The sequence below is a fragment of the Haliotis asinina genome, chromosome 2 (assembly GCF_037392515.1).
Source record: "Haliotis asinina isolate JCU_RB_2024 chromosome 2, JCU_Hal_asi_v2, whole genome shotgun sequence".
NCBI lineage: Eukaryota > Metazoa > Mollusca > Gastropoda > Lepetellida > Haliotidae > Haliotis > Haliotis asinina.
In genome coordinates this window covers 52,263,391-52,283,398 of record NC_090281.1, presented here as the reverse complement: position 1 = coordinate 52,283,398, position 20,008 = coordinate 52,263,391, and the positions used below count along the sequence as shown (strand labels likewise).

General features: G+C 40.6%; 3 pseudogenes; all 3 read right to left on the bottom strand.

Annotated features, from left to right (window-relative positions):
* On the bottom strand, positions 1–1,585 carry LOC137272665 (arylsulfatase B pseudogene; annotated as a pseudogene).
* Positions 1,586–10,724: 9,139 nt separating this feature from the next.
* LOC137272664 (arylsulfatase B pseudogene) lies at positions 10,725–12,336 on the bottom strand (annotated as a pseudogene).
* A 1,463-nt stretch (positions 12,337–13,799) lies between these two features.
* On the bottom strand, positions 13,800–15,239 carry LOC137272663 (arylsulfatase B pseudogene; annotated as a pseudogene).
* Positions 15,240–20,008: the final 4,769 nt, after the last annotated feature.

Sequence of the window (20,008 nt, the reverse complement as noted above, 5' to 3'; positions counted from 1 at the left end):
TATCATTACACGATTTATTACGTTCAAACATTTTCAAACAAACTTTCAGCCTATTCCTGTATCATTTGGAGAAAGAAAATGCAAAATATACTGTGTGCTATTTCTTGAATACTTAATGTGAATCCCATCGTAGCTTGTGTCAACACCACCCGGGGCTCCATACACCACCATAATATTTTGGGTTCGCTCTTGGAACAGGAGACGGATCCTGGGCCGGAACACGGGACTTCTTCCAGTTCTCCAGCCTCTTCTTCATCATGTCCAGAAGATCAGGGTACTTGGCTGAGAGGTCAAAGTGTTCGGTTGGATCTGCAGTAATGTTGTAGAGCATGAAGGGAGGGAACGTTTGGTTATCAGCTTCATAGACACGTTCATCGATTCCCATATGTGGCAAAGGAGCCCAACCATTGTGAGTTCCTGGACTCCCTTGCATGAGTTTGAGATCTCCGTATCTGATTGCAGCTGCTTCCCTCTCATCATAAATGTTGTAGACGAACTCGTTCCTCTTACTCGGTCCACCATTGATGAGCATGTCGTACTGACTGACTCCATCCATGTTGGGATCGGTGTTCTCTCCACCAGCCAGCTCCACCAATGTCGGGTACCAGTCCACAGCATGCATCATTCCAGTGTTGAGGTAGCCTGTCTTCTTCAGAAGGGTTTTACTGTATATGAATCCAGTTCCTTTCGTTCCCCCTTCCCAGAGAGTATCTTTAGCTCCCCGTAAAGGCAGGTTATTAGCAGCCCAAAACGTTGGACCACCATTATCTGTTGTAAAGACCAACAATAGATTGTCCATGAGACCTTTTTCTTCTAATGCCCTCGTGATATTACCAACAGCTTCGTCTAAAGCACTCACCATTCCACAATATATCCTTCTGCTTATGGTCTCTATGTTCTTGTACATGTTTTCGTATTCAGGAGGAACTTCCAGAGGTGCATGCACAGACTGGAATGGAAGGTACAAATAAAGTGGCTTATTGTTGTCGTGGTTCCGAATGATTTCAACAGCTCTGTCCGTAAACACGTGAGCAGAGTAAGTTCCATTGGCGTCTCTATAGACCGTCTTGTTATAGCGAAAATCGAGTCCTACGTCACCTTTGGTTAACATTTTCGAGTGGTTAAAATAGTCCTCAGCACCGATGTAATATCCAAGGAAGGAGTCAAAGCCTCTCTCTGTGGGTGTATATTTCCAGTTACAAAAACCAAGATGCCACTTTCCAACCATGTGAGCATCATAACCAAGTTGTTTCAATTTCTGTGGGATTGTTGTTAGGTTTGCCGGTAGATGTTTTGTTTCATTAATCCCAACAACACCATCTTGTAGTCCCGTGTGATAGGGGAAATATCCCGACATGAAGCAGTTCCTGGAGGGCGAACACAGAGGCTGGACATATGAAGAGTTGAGGATGACTCCAGCTTTGGCCAGTCTGTCCAGGTTAGGGGTGATCATTTGAGGGTTTCGAAATCCAACATCGTTCCATCCGAGGTCATCAGCAACTATGAATATGATGTGAGGTTTCTCTGCACACTCACAGAGAACTGTAGTCAAAAGAAGGCACACAGCAGACGTGAAATACATGTTGCATCTGTTGTAGGCAGTGAAATGCAGTCGTATATAAGAGATCCTTCATAGATAACGTGACACGAGCCTTACCTTATTATTGCCAGCTTGAATTCTTCTCATCGGAAAAAAATGCTTACATCGACACATTCCAGACTGATTATATCACGCATAAAAAAACAATGAAGATGATAAATGTGGACGCTAAGAACGCAATATTAATTTTGCATGATTATAACTACTATATCCTGATTTAGTCTCTGAAACTGACACTCGTGACTTGAAACCCCGGTTTTAATTTTGAATTGTCATTGGTTCAGAAGGATATGATATCAGGTTTCACATCTTCACCATGAAACCCATTGACACAACTGTTTTACCTAAATGACTTTTCCAGCAGGGTTCCATATGTTAAAGACTACAAGCGCAACGCAGTCAAGAAAAACGACCTAATCACCCACCAGTTTCTCAAGACGGGCTTTTTGTCTCTAACTCCAATAAATGATGAGTTTGATTTGAATTTGCTGAAATGATACGGAGACGTGATTTTAAAGGTAAGCATGTGAGCTGAGGAAGATACAGCCACCAAAACAATGAATCAGTATTTTTCTCTTTTGTATAGGACCTCAAAACTCTCTTAACATCCAAACAGAGATAAATATATTGCCCTGTCCAGCAAGTTAAGGTGTATTTAAACTTGTGCACTTCTTTGTGCCTCAGGATACGACCAGGAATGTTTTATGAGCACCTGGGTTAATTTCCGTATTGATTCTACGCATGCTACTGTAGTAATCAAAACCTTTGGCCAGGCATTCCTGATACTTTTTCTCAACTAATGTGGAGGGTTTGTGGCATATATTTATAGGTACCATTGTGTCAAAGACATTAATCATACAGATGTCACTGGAAGATGACCAAAGATGAAATAATTGTAAGGATAAGGTGATTATTTTAAGTGATGAAAGGGCAGGTAATCACATACGTGGTAAAAGGGCAGATAATTCAGGTGCCTCGTCACATGTTTTTCGAAGGTCTCGTGGCGAGATGGTCAGCAGACAAGCCAGTTGTTCGTTTCTAGGAGAACGTAGAAAGCAGTAAGAATACACCGTGGATTGATATGTTTGTAATATAACGATAAGCTAATTACATAAGTTATTGTAAGAATGAAACTGTAATAAATGAAAACTATGCAGTCCGTAACACGTTATGAATTGGGTTACGTACTATCGTAAACAGTTGACGTTATTGCTATATGTGAATCTAAGTTATGTTTTTTATTGCAGTCAATCACATTTCAAGCCACCCCCAGAATAAAGATAGGACGTCCCTCTCATTCATCCTTCGGTCTTTCGTTCGTTAGTCATAAAAATAATAGAATGACATACCGATACACTTCAGAGTATCATTTACACAGATATTGCATATTGACTTTGAGTTAAAGACTTGTCGATAGCTTGTAAAGATATTTTCTATAACTATTTCCTACGTCTTTGCACAGAAAACAATATGTTGGTCAAATAAATAAAATTGAAATGAAGATTGGTTTATAAAGTGTTTGTGAAGCAATTGGTCTTGATCAAGGTTAAATATACACATTCTCATCAGTTAATATGACAGAGTATTAGATAAATATGTGTTCTCTACGTGCACAATGTTTGTGACTTACAATCCCCTTACACCAAGTGTGAACTTTCTTTTGTACGTCAGTGTATTTTATGAAAAGCACATGTATTGTCAGTTTCTTTTAATTGTTTTCTTGAGTGAACTTAAGCTACTTTATTTAGATTCCATTCCCCTAAATACTGCTTGCACATGCTTACAGGACCCGTGAAGATCCCGGGGTAGAATAGGCCTTCAGCAACCCATGCTTGTCATAAAGGGCGAATATGCTGGTCGTAAGAGGCGACTAACGGGATCGGGTGGTCAGGCTCGCTGACTTGGTTGACACATGTCATCAGTTCCCGATTGCGCAGATCGATGCTCATGTTGTTGATCACTGGATTGTCTGGTCCAGACTCGATGATTTACAGACCGCCGCCATATAGCTGGAATCATGCTGAGTGCGGCGTAAAAGTAAACTCACTCACACATGTACACATGCGTACAATCCAAGAAATTATCAAAAATAAAGAGCAATAAGAGATCAATACAGTGAAAAAAAGATTACTTTAGAGGTACATAGGCACAGTGTATACGATCGTTACAATGTTAATGTTATGAGGGACAAGCCTGCTCGAGGAAAGAAAAAACAAACTTGTATATGTTGTAAGCGACTTGAACTCAACCGAATATAACATCTGCCACAAGCATACAATTCACAGGAGCAGGTATTTCCATACGTTTATAAAACTTTTATTGGTGTTTCAGAGATATTGAGTCAGGTCGTGTGAACATTGTTTCAGTTGTTTCACGTCGTTTTAGCTATGAGAGAGAGAGCAGAGTCCTGAGTAAAGCATGACTGAGTCGTTTACCACTTTGGGAAACACGGGGATTGTGTACACAAAGTACCGAGGATAATGATTTTGAGTTTTCTAGACCACTCAGAAATGCGACCCCACACGGCCAAAGGAAGCAAACTGCATTAATTGGTCAAACATAATCCCTTACAGACACGATACAAACTGGAATTTCATTTCTTCTCTGCTCTTCTACGTAGCTGCAACCAATTTGTCTTCTGAAATAATAATTACTCTAAACAAAAATTCAAAGCTGTTAAAATATGTGGCAGTTGGTGATTGGTTTAGCTGTTTTTCCACAGCTGATGGTTCAGTGAATCAGGACATTCATTGATTTGCTTCGCTGCAAGAAGTTTTCAACCAATATCGCGTAAATATGTGGAAGCTGGGATCATTCATACACACATTCAAAAGATTCAGCAACCCTGAAATGGCAGACCCAAACTTCACCTAGGATGTTTGAGCATTTTCTTCATTTAACTCCCAGAAATATTCATGATAGCGATAAATATTCACGCCTGGATCAGACAATCTAGTGTCTGCCATCGCCAGAATTCACCCACACATTCCTGATAGGAAGGCATGCCTCTACCTCACCACATGGTCCTGTGTTTTCGCCTCGTGCAACATGCATTGATTGTTGAAGACTATAATAGGATGAAGCTCTTAGTGAGTGAGTTAATATTTCACGTCACATCGGCAATATCCCAGCCATATCGTGACGAGAGCGATTAGTTACAAAACTACATATTAATTAATGGCACGTTATAAAAATCTGTCAACGAAGGACAGTAAAACCAACTAGAAGATCACAGAGAATATAAAACTAGTAATGAGATTAAAACAGTTGAACTATAAAGGACAATACAGCATAAAAACAGACTATAGATCGCCAGCAACTGAAGGTAGATCACCATACCAGGGACCATGGGGACTTACAGTACCTTTTCTACCTGCATGGACCCTAGTTTGATTTACATCATCCCTTCAGTCGCTGGCGAGTGTACAAAATGCTAGCCAAAATTAAAACAACAAGAATACTACGATTAAAAACCTGGTAGACTTAAATTTACTGTGAATGTTTTTGGACTTACGTACCCTCTCAGGAGGACAATAATTTTACAATACTTCAACCTTCTTTGAGGGTACAGCCACCAACAATTCAAGTTACTAATCCAAAGTACCAATCATTAAAATCCATCTATTTACACAACATAATACTCAAAGTTCAACCAAAAAAGCAATTTCTTTAAAAAAAAATAAAAAATATATGAGAATTAATGCTGGTAAAAAGATCCTTAATTGTTTTAACTGTAAAATACTTATCCCTTGCGATGAAGAATTCAACACAGTCAAGCAAAATATACGTGACCGTGTCTCTCTTCTCACAAGGGATACAAAATGGAGGATCCTCACCTTTTAGCAGGTGTGCATGAGTATATCTAGTATGGCCAATACAACATCGTCTTAAAATAACCTCTTCAAATCTGGACGGACAGCCCAAGTAGGTGTAACCAATATATGGTTTTATTTTATGTAATTTATTTATACCTACTTGTGTGTCCCACTTCTTCTGCATCAGATCACGGATGTAAGTTCTAATGTTAGCTTTGTAATCAGAGTATGGAATAAGAAGTGATGTCACAGATTTGTTGAGTGCTGCCTTGGCAGCAAGATCAGCCATTGTGTTACCAGAAATGCCCACATGGCTTGGTAACCAACAGAAGACGATGTCCACAAGAAATATTTTAATAGCCTTAAGGCAAGAAAGAGAGTCTGAATAGATTATATACTGTTTATGTTTAGGGTGCCTTTGAATATATTTAAGAGCTGTCAATATGGCGTTAGCTTCTGCTGTGAAAATAGAACTATTGTCTGGTAATCTAGAGGATATTGTTCTGGATCCAATGACAGTGGCACAAGCCACTGCGCCACCGCCCTTGGACCCATCTGTAAATAAGGATTTATAATTGTTATATTTATGTTTCAATTGATTATATTCTTGCTTATACTGTAATTCATTCGTTGCTGAGTTTTTAAATGTAGTTAATGTTAGGTCAACTTGTGGCCTAACCAACTGCCTAGGAGGAGAAGAAAGAAGTCGGAAAGGAGCTATATTTTCCAACTCAATGCCGGAAGAAGCAAGAAATGGCTTAATTCTGAGTCCAAGAGGCGGAACAAGGGAATACTTTTTGTTATACAAGTCCTCATAAAGAGGATTAAAGACACAATTAAATGCGGGATTAGACTCATTGGAAGCTAATTTTGTGATGTACTGTAAAGATAGTTTTATACGGCGTTTGTTGAGAGAAGGTTCATCAGCTTCGACATAAAGACTGGCGATAGGAGAGGTTCTAAAAGAACCAAGACAAAGTCTTAGGCCTTGGTGATGGACAGAATCAAGTATTTTAAGGTAGCTTTGACAGGTTCCACCATATACGATGGAACCATAATCAAGTTTTGATCGCACGAGTGATCTATGTAAGTGAAGGATGGTAGTCTGATCCCCTCCCCATTTTGAATTAGACATAACCTTTAATAAATCGAGAGCCTTCAAGTATTTGGCTTTTAGGGATTTAATATGGGGAAAAAGCCCAAATGTGAATCAAAAATAAGTCCCAAGAACTTAGCCTCCTTAACAACTTTGACAGGGGTGCCACTTAAAAATAATTCTGGGTCTTTATGGGGTTTATATTTACGGCAGAAGTGTATACAATTGGTTTTTGATTTAGAAAATTTGAAGCCATTTTCAAGACACCATTTATCTATTTTGTTTAAACTCAGTTGCAGTTGCCGTTCAATAGTGTGCATATTTTTCCCACGACAAGAAATATTAAAATCATCCACAAATAGCGAACCATCTATTGAACCGTTTAAAACTTTTGATAAACTGTTGATCTTGATGCTAAAAAGAGTGACAGACAAAATACTGCCTTGTGGAACATCCTGATCCTGATGGTAATGATGAGACAGGGTAGAACCCACGTGGACTTGAAATTGTCTGTTGTTTAAAAAATTGGCTATGAATTCAGGCAAACGACCTTGCAAGTCGAAATCATGTAAATCTTTTAAAATGCCATATTTCCAGGTTGTGTCATATGCTTTCTCAAGATCAGAAAAGATAGACACAGCGTGTTGTTTATTAATTAGAGCGTTTTTGACAAATGATTCTAAACGCACTAAGTGATCAAGAGTACTTCTGTTTTTACGGAAACCACATTGTATATCTGTTTTAAGGTTATTTGTTTCCATGTACCAAACAAGTCGATTATTTATCATGCGTTCCATGGTCTTGCAAACACAGCTAGTTAGTGAAATGGGTCTATAATTGGACGGATCGGTATGATCACGTCCAGGTTTAGGTATGGGTACTACTATAGCGTCACGCCATGAGGGAGGAAATTTACCTGATGTCCATATATCATCAAAAATAGTTAAAAGAGATTCCAGGCAGGATTCTGTTAAGTGCTTCAGGAGTTGGTAATGTATGTTATCAGGTCCTGTAGCAGTATCGTGAGCTTGATCAAGAGCACTATGAAGCTCATGAATGGAATTTAATAGGTTTCTTTTCTTGTTGTCTTTGATATTGTTGGAATTTTTGGCATATAGTTAGAAGAGGAAGAATGTTTAGCAAGCGTTTCACCCCGTTTATTTGCAATATCTGGTTTATCAGTAAGTAATTGATCACCATGCTTAAGATGATGGACACTAGATTTTGTACCCTTACCTTTAATTTTCTGTACCATGTTCCACACTTTAGACATTGGCGTTCGAGAATTTATTTTGGATACATAATTTTTCCAAGATTGACGTTTATTCATTTTAAAGGTACGCCGCGCTTTACCGTATAAAATTTTAAATTTATTTAAATTATGGACCATTGGATGGCGACGGAAATACTGTTCTGCTTTCTTCCGTGCCTTCCTAGCTTGTGTGCAGTCATCAGTAAACCATGCTGTATGTATGAGTGGATTTGAAGAGGACTTCGGAACACAATCATCAGCTATTTTATGAAGAGAAAGAATTTATAGGAGCAGGAACGTCAAGAAAAACATGTTTATTAGAACAAAGAATTTCATACCAAGCCCAGTTAGCTTTAGCAAAGTTCCATCGTGATGATGGAGAGACATCCGATGGTGTCACAGATTTTAATAAAGTGGGAAAATGATCACTTCCACAGAGGTCATCGTGAACTGACCATTCGAACTCACTTAGCAGTTGAGAATCAACAACAGCTAAATCAAGACACGAATACGTTCCAGTTCCTGGATGCAAATATGTAGAAGAACCATCATTGAATATGCATAAGTCATTGTTTATGAAAAAATCCTCCAAAACTTTACCTTTCGGATTGCTGTCATTGCTACCCCAAAGTGGGCTATGGCCATTTAAATCTCCAATGATTATAGAGGGTTTCGGGAGTTGGTCATAAAGTGTCTGAAGATCATATTGTTGAAGACAATATGACGGTGGGATGTATAAAGAACATAGAGTGAACACGACATTCAATGTCACACGAACGGCAACAGCTTGGAGAGGGGTATGAAGAGGGACAGGACTATGAATGACACCCTGCCTCACCAAAACAGATGATCCTCCAGTTGATTTATCGCCTGGGGGAGAAAAGTGATGATATGAGTCAGACTGTCTGAAATCAATTTTATCTGTGTGTTTGAGGAATGTCTCTTGTAAACAAGGAGCACAAGGTTTTAAAGCTTGGATCAATAGCTGAAGATCAGATAAATTGTTACGAAGACCTCTACAATTCCACTGCAATAAACTGTCAGGGTAGTTCATGGGGGCATAATAGGAGATCGTGAATAAGGAGGACCTTTATGCTGCAATGGCAGCGATGGAGAGACCTCCATATCTAGAGATTCGAAGATATTATGAAGCTCCAGAGGAACAGTCAGTGGTAAAGGCACCTCAATATGTTTGAGGCCCTTTGATTCTTTTTTCTTAAGCTTTTGTTTTTCCTTCGTTGTAAGCAAAGGAGTTCGTTTTATCTCAGTTACAGGTTCAGGCTCTGGTATTGTTTCAGCAGACACATTCGTTTGTGAGGATGATGTGGAACGGGAAGGTGTGACTTCAGCATCTAGTTCATAAAGAACCGTTTGTACATCCGATATCCAGGTAATTGACGTTTGACATCCTTGATCAACCTTTGGAAGTGAGGAAGAAACTACAGCAGAGTAAGACACTGCAGAAGTGGAGGAAGAGGACTCCTTTTCTACTATTTTTTTAGAATATTTTATGGTGAGAATTTTGTTTTGCTGCACGCAGCATGGCATGATTTTGAGAAGGACATGTGGTCGCCACTGCAGTTTGCACACTTGATTACATCTGTGCAGTCTGTACTGTCATGTTTCCCACTGCAGCGGGAGCAAACTTGAGAGTTACGGCAAGATTTTGCACCATGTCCAAACTGTTGACATCTGAAACACCGGAGAGGATTTGGGATATATACATCAACTCCAATGTTGAAATACCCGGCCTTGATTGATGAAGGTATTTTTGATAGTGCAAACGTGAAAAGGTAAGTGTTGGTTTTGATACCTCTCTCACCATCTTTCCTAGTGAACCGTCTCACATGCGTAACACCTTGAATCTGCAGCTCTGCTGTAATCTCATCCTCTGACATGTCTGAGAGGCACTTCGCACGGTCGCGGATAATACCTCTACAAGAATTTAAAGTTCTGTGTACTGAGACAACAATCTCAGTATTTGCAAAATGATGGGCTTTGAGGAGATTCACAGACTGTTGTCTCCGAGTACATTCCACAAGTAATGAACCAGAGCGGAGACGGGTAACATTCTTTACGTTGCCACATATGCCCTCAATTGACTTCGAAATTACAAAAGGATTGATTTTCAAGGGTTCACCCTCAACACCTGCTGCGACTAAAAATCGTGGCCAGTAATCAGAATTGTGTACAGATTCCTCATCCGAAGAATTAGCAATATCTGCATCAACGTGTCTTCTCTTAGTTTTTGACCGAGAACCAGTTGGTTGTGGGGTAGCCATAATGAAGGAAATATATTCAACAGTCTTTCTCCCTACCCACCATGGGTGTCAACGCGGACGGTGTTGTAGTGGAAGCCAACTACAGACACCAGGGTTACAGGGATGTTATACTCCAGCAAAATGGACACGGGTAGCTATTGTTGCCAAACAAGGTATAAGTCAGGCTGGTTCTGCCATAGACAGATCCCTGAAGACAAACAGAACCCGGAGGTCAAGATTGCCAGATTGGCCCATGAGCCACCACCTTCTGGCATAGGACTCTTGGCAAGTTATTATACATATAATTTTGCATGGAAAATCGAAATGTCCAAGACCCAGTAACAGAAATGTGCACAAAATAATCACCATGCACAGGGCTTGGCGTGACCAGCCGATTGATAGAACCGTGCCAGTTCTACCACCCGTCTAGGTGAAGTCAGGGCCAAAGTGGTGTGTTGAGCAACAGGAACACGGTTCCAGTCCCCTGTTGCCCTCAACCACCAGGATCCCCTCCTCCACCGACACAGGGCTGCAACCCACGGCAAACGGGATGGTGGACCAAATATGCCCCCGTATCCACACGGTGGGAGGGGGGCGGGGCTTGGCGAGCACCACGAGGAGGTGGCTCGCCACGAGTGCCAATGAAGCTCTTAATCAAGGGTGCACATAATACGCTGACTCAGTAAAATGCACCTGTACATTAAGTAGTTATTTTTATTCATCCTTCAAGGATCATTCGATATGTTCGCGCATAACCATAGAAGTCCTATACCAATTTGCATCTCTTCCAATACCTTTTTATAGAAAATTAAATATAAGAAAAAACTGTACTACGTGTGATACGTAACCATTCACAGTTTGGATCAACACCACCCAGGACTCCATACACCACCATAATATTTCGGGTTCGCTTTTGGAACTGGAGAAGGGTCTTGTGCCGGAACACGGGATTTCTTCCAGTTCTCCAGCCTCTTCTTCATCATGTCCACAAGTTCAGGGTACTTGGCTGAGAGGTCGAAGTGTTCGGTTGGATCTGCAGTAATGTTGTAGAGCATAAAGGGAGGGAACGTTTGGTTATCAGCTTCATAGACACGTTCATCGATTCCCATATGTGGCAAAGGAGCCCAACCGTTGTGGCCTCCCGGGCTCCCTTGCATGAGTTTGAGATCTCCGTACCTGATTGCAGCTGCTTCCCTATCATCATAGATGTTGTAGACGAAATCATTTCGCTTGCTTGGTCCACCATTGATGAGCATGTCGTACTGACTGACTCCGTCCATGTTGGGATCGGTGTTCTCTCCACCAGCCAGTTCCACCAATGTCGGGTACCAGTCCACAGCATGCATCATGCCAGTGTTGAGGTAGCCTGTCTTCTTCAGAAGGGTTTTACTGTAAATGAATCCAGTACCTTTCGTTCCCCCTTCCCAGAGAGTATTTTTGGCTCCCCGTAAAGGCAGGTTGTTAGCAGCTCTAAACGTTGGACCACCATTATCTGTTGTAAAGATCAACAATAGATTGTCCATGAGACCTTTTTCTTCTAATGCCCTCGTGATATTACCAACAGCTTCGTCTAAAACACTCACCATTCCACAATAGATCCTTCTGCTTATGGCCTCTATGTTCTTGTACATGTTTTCATATTTAAGAGGAACTTCAAGAGGTGCATGTACAGACTGGAATGGAAGGTACAAATAAAGTGGCTTATTGTTGTCGTGGTTCCGGATAATTTCAACAGCTCTGTCCGTAAATACGTGAGCAGAGTAGGTTCCATTAGCGTCTCTATAGACCGTCTTGTTATAGCGAAAATCCAGTCCTACTTCACCATGGCCTCCCCGTCTCGTGTGGTTAAAATAGCCCTCAGCACCAGAGTAATATCCAAGGTAGGTGTCAAAGCCTCTCTCTGTGGGTGTATATTTCCAGTTACAGAAACCAAGATGCCACTTTCCAACCATGTGAGCATCATAACCAAGTTGTTTCAATTTCTGTGGAATTATTGTTAGGTTTGCCGGTAGATGTTTTGCTTCGTCTACCTTGATAACGTCATCTTGAAGTCCCGTGTGATAGGGGAAATATCCTGACATGAAGCAGTTCCTGGAGGGCGAACACAGAGGCTGGACGTATGAAGAGTTGAGGATGACTCCAGCTTTGGCCAGTCTGTCCAGGTTAGGGGTGATCATTTGAGGATTCCGGAATCCGACATCATTCCATCCGAGGTCATCAGCAACTATGAATATGATGTGAGGTTTCTCTGCACACTCACAGAGAACCGTGGCCAAAAGAAGGCACACAGCAGACGTGAAATACATGTTGCATCTGTTGTAGGGAGAGAAATGCAGTCGTTTATAAGAGATCTTTCAAAGATAACGTGACACGAGCCTTACCTTATTTTTGCTAGCTACAATTCTTATCATCGGTGGAAATGCTTACATTGACACATTCCAGACCGATTATATTACACATTAAAAGAACAATCTAGATGGTACATGTGGACACTAAAAGCTCAATGTTCGTTTTGTACGGTCATGATCACAGAAGTATTGGATGTCAGGATTTAGTCCATGAAAATGAGACATGATGACATTTTCACTACAGTCAAACGTTTTGTGTGACTTTCAGAATTGCACAAAACACCATCGAATCTAATTAAAAGACACCCCGTTCCGTTTTTAAAGACAGGTTTGGGGAAAGGAGCCGGACGTTATTAATAGAGATGAGTAAAGTATTTTGATTTCACATAATTGAACATAGTGTATTATGCCAACTGTTAATGGAGAAACAAATCTACCCGAACCAAGCATTAGTACTATTGACTGCTGACTTGTGTCTGAAACCATTTACATGTGTACTAGAGTCTACAAACTTTAGAAACATAAGCACAAAGTGACAGAGAGAGAGCTGTATCTATCAAATGTGCTAGACAAATTCTTGTCTCAAGAAATTAACCAAAATGTCTAATGCCCTGAAGCACTGAATGAGCGAATGTATGGGTAAGTGAATTAGTATTGAGTAGACATGGTTAGCACCATGTTTAGCAACATCAAGGGTTGAGACGCCATAGATTTACATTACCCAGGTAGTGAATCTGACCCATTTCTTCGGCGCGACGAGCGCACTCTTTAACAACATAATACAAGCAAAAACTATTTCAGACAAGCATATTCAATTCACTTTCATAACCTCTGCATGACTTAATCGAATTTCTGAAATGTACAAAGTTCAACAAGTGTCAAAACATATGATTCAAGTAGGCCAAAAACCGCCCTTATCATACCTTGTCCTTTGTAAACGACCATTTTGCACAACAAACTTAAAAGCTGCATTCATTGATTTATGTGTCATTTATCACTGAACGTGTGGACCATATACTTGTATATTAGTATGTTGAGTATGCTCAAAGTTTCAGGACATTTTGTCAAGAAAAGAATGTAACTTTCATTTGAAATTTTTTTCACTATTCTGATGTCCCCTGCCGTGATATTTTCGTTAATTGTTAAAACCACATTCACCCATTCGCGAAGATATAATCTTTCTAAATCCGCTTGCTTCTACTTTGATGTCCAGAAATCAGTATGAAGAAAACCAGGTAATATCTAGACTCAAACGTATATAATTGATACACTGTTTATTATTTTTATACATATTTCAAACAGTCACCAAAATGTTTGTCAATAAACACTGCAGTCGCATTGAGGTTGTAATCTATGTAGAAAACCTTTACAGAATATCTGTAAAAAAATACCTATCACGTTTAAAGTACATCCCAACCTACTTTGTATCAACACCACCCAGGACTCCAAACACCACCATAGTATTTCGGGTTTGCTCTTGGAACTGGAGAAGGGTCTTGTGCCGGAACACGGGATTTCTTCCAGTTTTCCAGCCTCTTCTTCATCATGTCCACAAGTTCAGGGTACTTGGCTGAGAGGTCGAAGTGTTCGGTTGGATCTGCAGTAATGTTGTAGAGCATAAAGGGAGGGAACGTTTGGTTATCAGCTTCATAGACACGTTCATCGATTCCCATATGTGGCAAAGGAGCCCAACCGTTGTGGTCTCCAGGACTCCCTTGCATGAGCTTGAGATCTCCGTATCTGATTGCAGCTGCTTCCCTATCGTAATATATGTTGTAGACGAACTCATTTCGCTTGCTTGGTCCACCATTGATGAGCATGTCGTATTGACTGACTCCGTCCATGTTGGGATCGGTGTTCTCTCCACCAGCCAGCTCCACCAATGTCGGGTACCAGTCCACAGCATGCATCATTCCAGTGTTGAGGTAGCCTGTCTTCTTCAGAAGGGTTTTACTGTAAATGAATCCAGTACCTTTCGTTCCCCCTTCCCAGAGAGTATTTTTGGCTCCTCGTAGAGGCAAGTTATTTGATGCTGTATATGTAGGACCACCATTATCTGTTGTAAAGACCAACAATAGATTGTCCATGAGACCTTTTTCTTCTAATGCTCTCGTGATATTACCAACAGCTTCATCCAACACACTAACCATTCCACAATAGATCCTTCTGCTTACGGTTTCAATGTTCTTGTACATGTTTTCATATTTAGGTGGAACTTCAAGAGGTTCATGTACAGACTGGAATGGAAGGTACAAATAAAGTGGCTTACTGTTGTCATGACTCCTAATGATTTCAATGGCTCTGTCTGCGAACACATGTGCAGAATAAGTTCCATTGGCGTCTCTATAGACCGTCTTGTTATAGCGAAAATCCAGCCCCACTTCATTTGATCTCTGATGGATGTGAGTAAAATACTCCTCAGCACCGGAGTAATATCCAAGATAAGAGTCAAAGCCTCTCTCTGTGGGTGTATACTTCCAGTTACAGAAACCAAGATGCCACTTTCCAACCATGTGAGCATCATAACCAAGTTGTTTTAGTTTCTGAGGGATTGTTGTTAGATTGGCCGGTAGATGTTTTGCTTCGTTCACGGCAATAACGTCATCTTGAAGTCCTGTGTGATAGGGGAAATATCCTGACATGAAGCAATTTCTTGAAGGTGAACACAGAGGCTGGACATAAGAAGAGTTGAGGATGACTCCAGCTTTGGCCAGTCTGTCCAGGTTAGGGGTGATCATTTGAGGATTCCGATAGCCAACATCATTCCATCCGAGGTCATCGGCAACAATAAATATAATGTGAGGTTTCTCTGCACACTCACAGAGAACTGAAGTCAAGATAAGGCACAGAAATGATTTGTAATTCATGTTGATGTGCTGTGCGCGACAGAATAGTGTCGTATTTAAGGTTTCTTCAAAAGATAACGTGACGTGCGAATAACTGTATTTGTGTCAGCCTGTATTCTTATCATCAGAAGGAATGCTTACATAGACACATTCCACACCACGCATTAAAAAGAACAGTCTAGATTGAATACCACTGTGGCTTGAAACCCGAGTGTTACGTTTGTATTGTCATTGCTGTAGAAGGATGTGATAAGAAGTTTTACACCTTCAGTATGAAATACACTGACGCAATTGCTATTTTCAATACTAAGGATCCGCATTTACGCCCAATGACGTTTCCAGCTGGGTGACATATATTATAAACCAAACCCACAATGTAGTCAAGAGCAACGACATAATTATTTCCAAATCCAATGAATGTTGACTTTGAAATATAGACTTGTCAATAATCTGTCAAAGATATCACCCGTCATATTTGTTATAACTATTTCCCTTGTCTTTGCACAAAAATTGTTTGTTTGCTGGTTGGTTTATAAAGTACCTGTGAAGCAACTGGTGGTAAGTGCACTCATTCCATTCAGTTAATATTACAGAGCACTGGATAAATATATATGCTGGTTTGGCTCCACTTGCACAATGTTTGTGACTCAAAGACCAGATGTGTTCTTTTTTTGTACATCAGTGTATTTTATGACAACTACAACTGTGATCATTCATTCAGACAGAAAAAGATTCATCAACCCTCACATGGCAGACCCCGAAGTCTCCTACGATTTATTACGTTCATACATTTTCAAACAAAGTTGCAGTCTATTCCAATATCATTTGCAGAAAGAAAATGCAAAATATATTGTATGCTATTTCTTGAATACTTAATGTGAATCCCATCGTATGTAATATTTTTCGTCACTGTGAGTCTAATCTTGAAAACTTGAAATTGGGATGTAGTGCATCAACCCCTTAGTGTAGTAAGCTTCAAACTTCTGATCATTCTTCCCAGTGTCAGGTTTGCGATTATGCACAATCTGGTCTCGCGTTGCACCGAATAGGGCTTGTTGTCAACATGGCATCCATGGTTTCTATTTCCATTTGATAATGCAGCACTAAAGGAAAAAGAGTAACCGTACATAATACACAACTGCATGAAACAGTTATTGGAGACTAGAAATAACCCTACAAAATGTAGGAAAGAACTTCCCTGAAATTGATTTCACCTTTTGCACTTTGATGACAATGAATTTACTCGCTTTTTGCATGCTTTTTAAAGATTGAAGCTGATTATTCGTCAGTCTCTTAATGTTTGTAGAAAACAGGCTAATTTCAGACTAACTGCGCGTATGCCATGTCACGGCTTACAGAAAATCAACGTCTCCGGGCTTTGGATATGCTGGAGACACAAATAGTCAAAGCTGAAGTGACCAGACATTTAGGTGTCTATCGGACCACGATCTCATCTGTCTGGAGACTTTTGCAACATAATGGAAACAGGAGTGACGTCACGTAAGTTGCTGGAGCTGCACTGACAGAATGCAATTCCCTTCTGTCGGAGCAAAATCTCTGAGACCAACTCAGCAGTGAGCCAGTTGAACCCACAAATGTTGCCTATCAGGAACCTGTACAAGAGCCGAATGGCCAAGTGGCAGGAAACCCAAAACTTTTCATGGACGTCTGCGTTCAGTTTAAAGAAAAGTCAGTTTTCCTACAAGTCACTTCCCTTATGGCAAACTTTCAGAAAAATGGGAAAACAAAAACACATTTACAACACAAAATACACTATTTTGAAACTGTGAAAACCACTTTTACAGGCAACTCAAAACACAAAGTAATAGTGAACATGATAAACGACCTCTCATTGATATCTGAAAACGGTTCTGGAAACATTAGTGGTCTGCACCTCGCGACTGTAACCCAAGGATCTGATGGCATTCGAAAATGGGATTGGAGACTGCTCCCTTGTGTACTGTACTATTTCATTTCTCTTATGGACACAGGTGGTTCCTCCAGAATTCTGCAAACATCGCACATTACTCCTTCCCAAGACAGGAGGCTTGACTCGTCCTAAAAACGTCCGTCCCATAACGTTTTCAAATACACGGTATAAACTCTTCACAGGGTGTTTGACAAATCTCGTGTCATATACTGCTCTTCTAATGATATCTAGAGTTATAGAGAGCAGAAGGGAGCAAGACAGGGATGTTGGGGGTGCAAGGATCAAATTCTCGTGCAGAAACCGATATTGGAACAGTGTAAAACATATCACCGCAACCTGTCCATGCCCTGGAGTGACTGTAGAGAAAGAAAGAAAGAAAGAAAGAAAGAAACAAACAAAACACATACGGACGGCCCCGTCCTTCAAGAATGGATTCTGAAATCTCTGTTGTATTGACCTCCCTGAGCGACTTCTTGATTTACTCAAGTCTTTTTAACGAGTTGCTGGTCGACTAAATTTGAGAAGCGCACGCCAGGGCAGGTGCAGACTTAAGGATCTATTCCAAAGAGAAGGGGAATATTCCAGGGAGACTTCTTTAGTCCTTCGTTTCTGTTAACCTTCTGCTCAATAAAGTTAGGGTTACCACCCTCAGCACAGATCCTCAAAACCTCTTATTCATCTCATGACATTGAACTCTTTGCCAAAGGAGATACTAATTTGAAAGAACGGGTTTTTCTTGAATCCTTTTCAAGTGATATTGGCATGGTTTTGGGACTCAACAAATGTAATACTCTCCATTTGAAACATGTCAAGGTAATTATTAGGAGATACACGTACAGTGTTTTGAAATTAAATGAATGTTGGACTGAAATGAATTCTCACCTGAACTGAATTTTATTTGAAGCTGAACGGGTAGCGTAAGGTTTTCAAATGATTACTTTCATAATCCCAAATCCACACGACTGAAACAAGTCTTTTGCTCTCTGTGCCGTGTTATTGCATCACCCTGGTCACACTACAATAGAATAGTCTGACCTGCTGATTTGCTTGGAAGTAGGTGTTGACAGTTACGCGACAGTTTGAAATGTTGGACCAGACAGTGTTTACAATCTGCGAAAGGTTGAAATTACTTGATCACTAGTGATAGTGGAACATACTTGACTGACTGTCGAATATGAAACCTGCAGAATCTAAGCATAGATCCTTCCCTGATCGACCTACGACCAGTAACTCGTCAAAGACTGTTGATTTTATGACCAGCCAGTGTGAGTCATGATTTCACGCACGTGCCTCCACCCCAGCGTGCGACGAAACAGTGGCAGTGCTGCTTTGTGCATTTGTGACATTTTCATCATTTGAGACTGGATTGTAGCCAAGTTTTTTTCAAAATATACAAATATAGATCAGCCTGGCGTGGAAGCTGACAGAGAGCAGAATTTTGGTCGTTCAATTTTTTTAACGATGCAACGGGACTTCATGGAGTACGAGTGCCATAAATTTGATGCCTGATCAATGTCTTTTCAACTCTAAACGGAAACAGATATATCATGTACTAGATAGGAAAATATTAACTAACGTTTTGAGGCACACTTTGTATAGATAGGTTTTCTCAGTTTCAGATTTATATGTTAAATATTGTTTGTTTACTGTAAATGAGTGAGTGATTTGAGTTTTACGCCGCATGCAGCAATATTCCAGCTATATGGCGGCGATCTCTAAATAATCGAGTCTGGACCAGGCAATCCAGTGATCTACAACATGAGCATCGATCTGCGCAATTGGGAACCGATGACAAGTGTCAACCAAGTCAGCGAGCCTGACCACCCGATCACGTTAGTCGCCTTTCATGGCAAGCATGGGTTGCTGAAGGCCTATTCTACCCCGGGACCTTCAGGGTGTTTACTGTAAATGAGTTTGAATATTTCCATAATAGAAAGCAACATGGGCTGAGGTTCCTTATTAATTGTGGAGTCATAATCGTTTCTGGTGTCTGACAAATTGATGAAAACGGCGTCAAACAATACTCACTCACTTATGGACGATCCTTTGCTTCAGTGATGTCCATGTGCATCCTCACAAGCGGACTAACGGCCACGTTTTCTGTTCAAGTAAGCACTGACAATACAGGATGATAAGACCGTGCATCCGTACATTATGCATACCATCGCCGTCGTGTATTTTCTGAAAGTCTACGTCTTGCTTTGTGAAGAAAGGTTATTCTAAATCATTTCAGAACACTCAAGTGCACATACTGCAGTTATGCAGCTTCGCAACACGTGAACATAGGATCCACAGCTGTAGAGATATAGAGTTACATGTGCATTCTAGTATCCCGGGGTATGATCGCTTTTTTTGAATTACATGTATGTCATAACAGTTGGGTTTAGTGCACCTTAATTAGTGCACCTGTGTATGTTACAGTCTGCTTTCATCGAGTTTGACATCAAGAGACCCGACCCAACTTTGACAAAACACTAAGGTGATCGTAGGAGTTAATGTTAGTAAAGGTTGCTTCGTGAAATACAGAAGTTAGTGAGCGTGTGAACGAATTTGTGAGTGGTTGGTCAGAGGGTTGTTGAAGACATCTCTTGACAGCGAATTGTGACCCGTCCCATTGGATGTTCAGCAATATTTCAGCAATGTGACTGCGGTCGTCCAGACGCGATTTGTTTCCGAACAATACCATACAGCTGTAAATAGAGGCCAAGAAATCCTTTCCACATTCATAAGAAATCATAAGAGTCTTGACAATCGAGTTATTCATATCTTGAGCATCAACCAAGTCAGCAGAACTAACCACCATATTCTCCGTGACAGCGGTGGATCAGTAACTGAAACATAGCCATCAACGAAAGTAGGA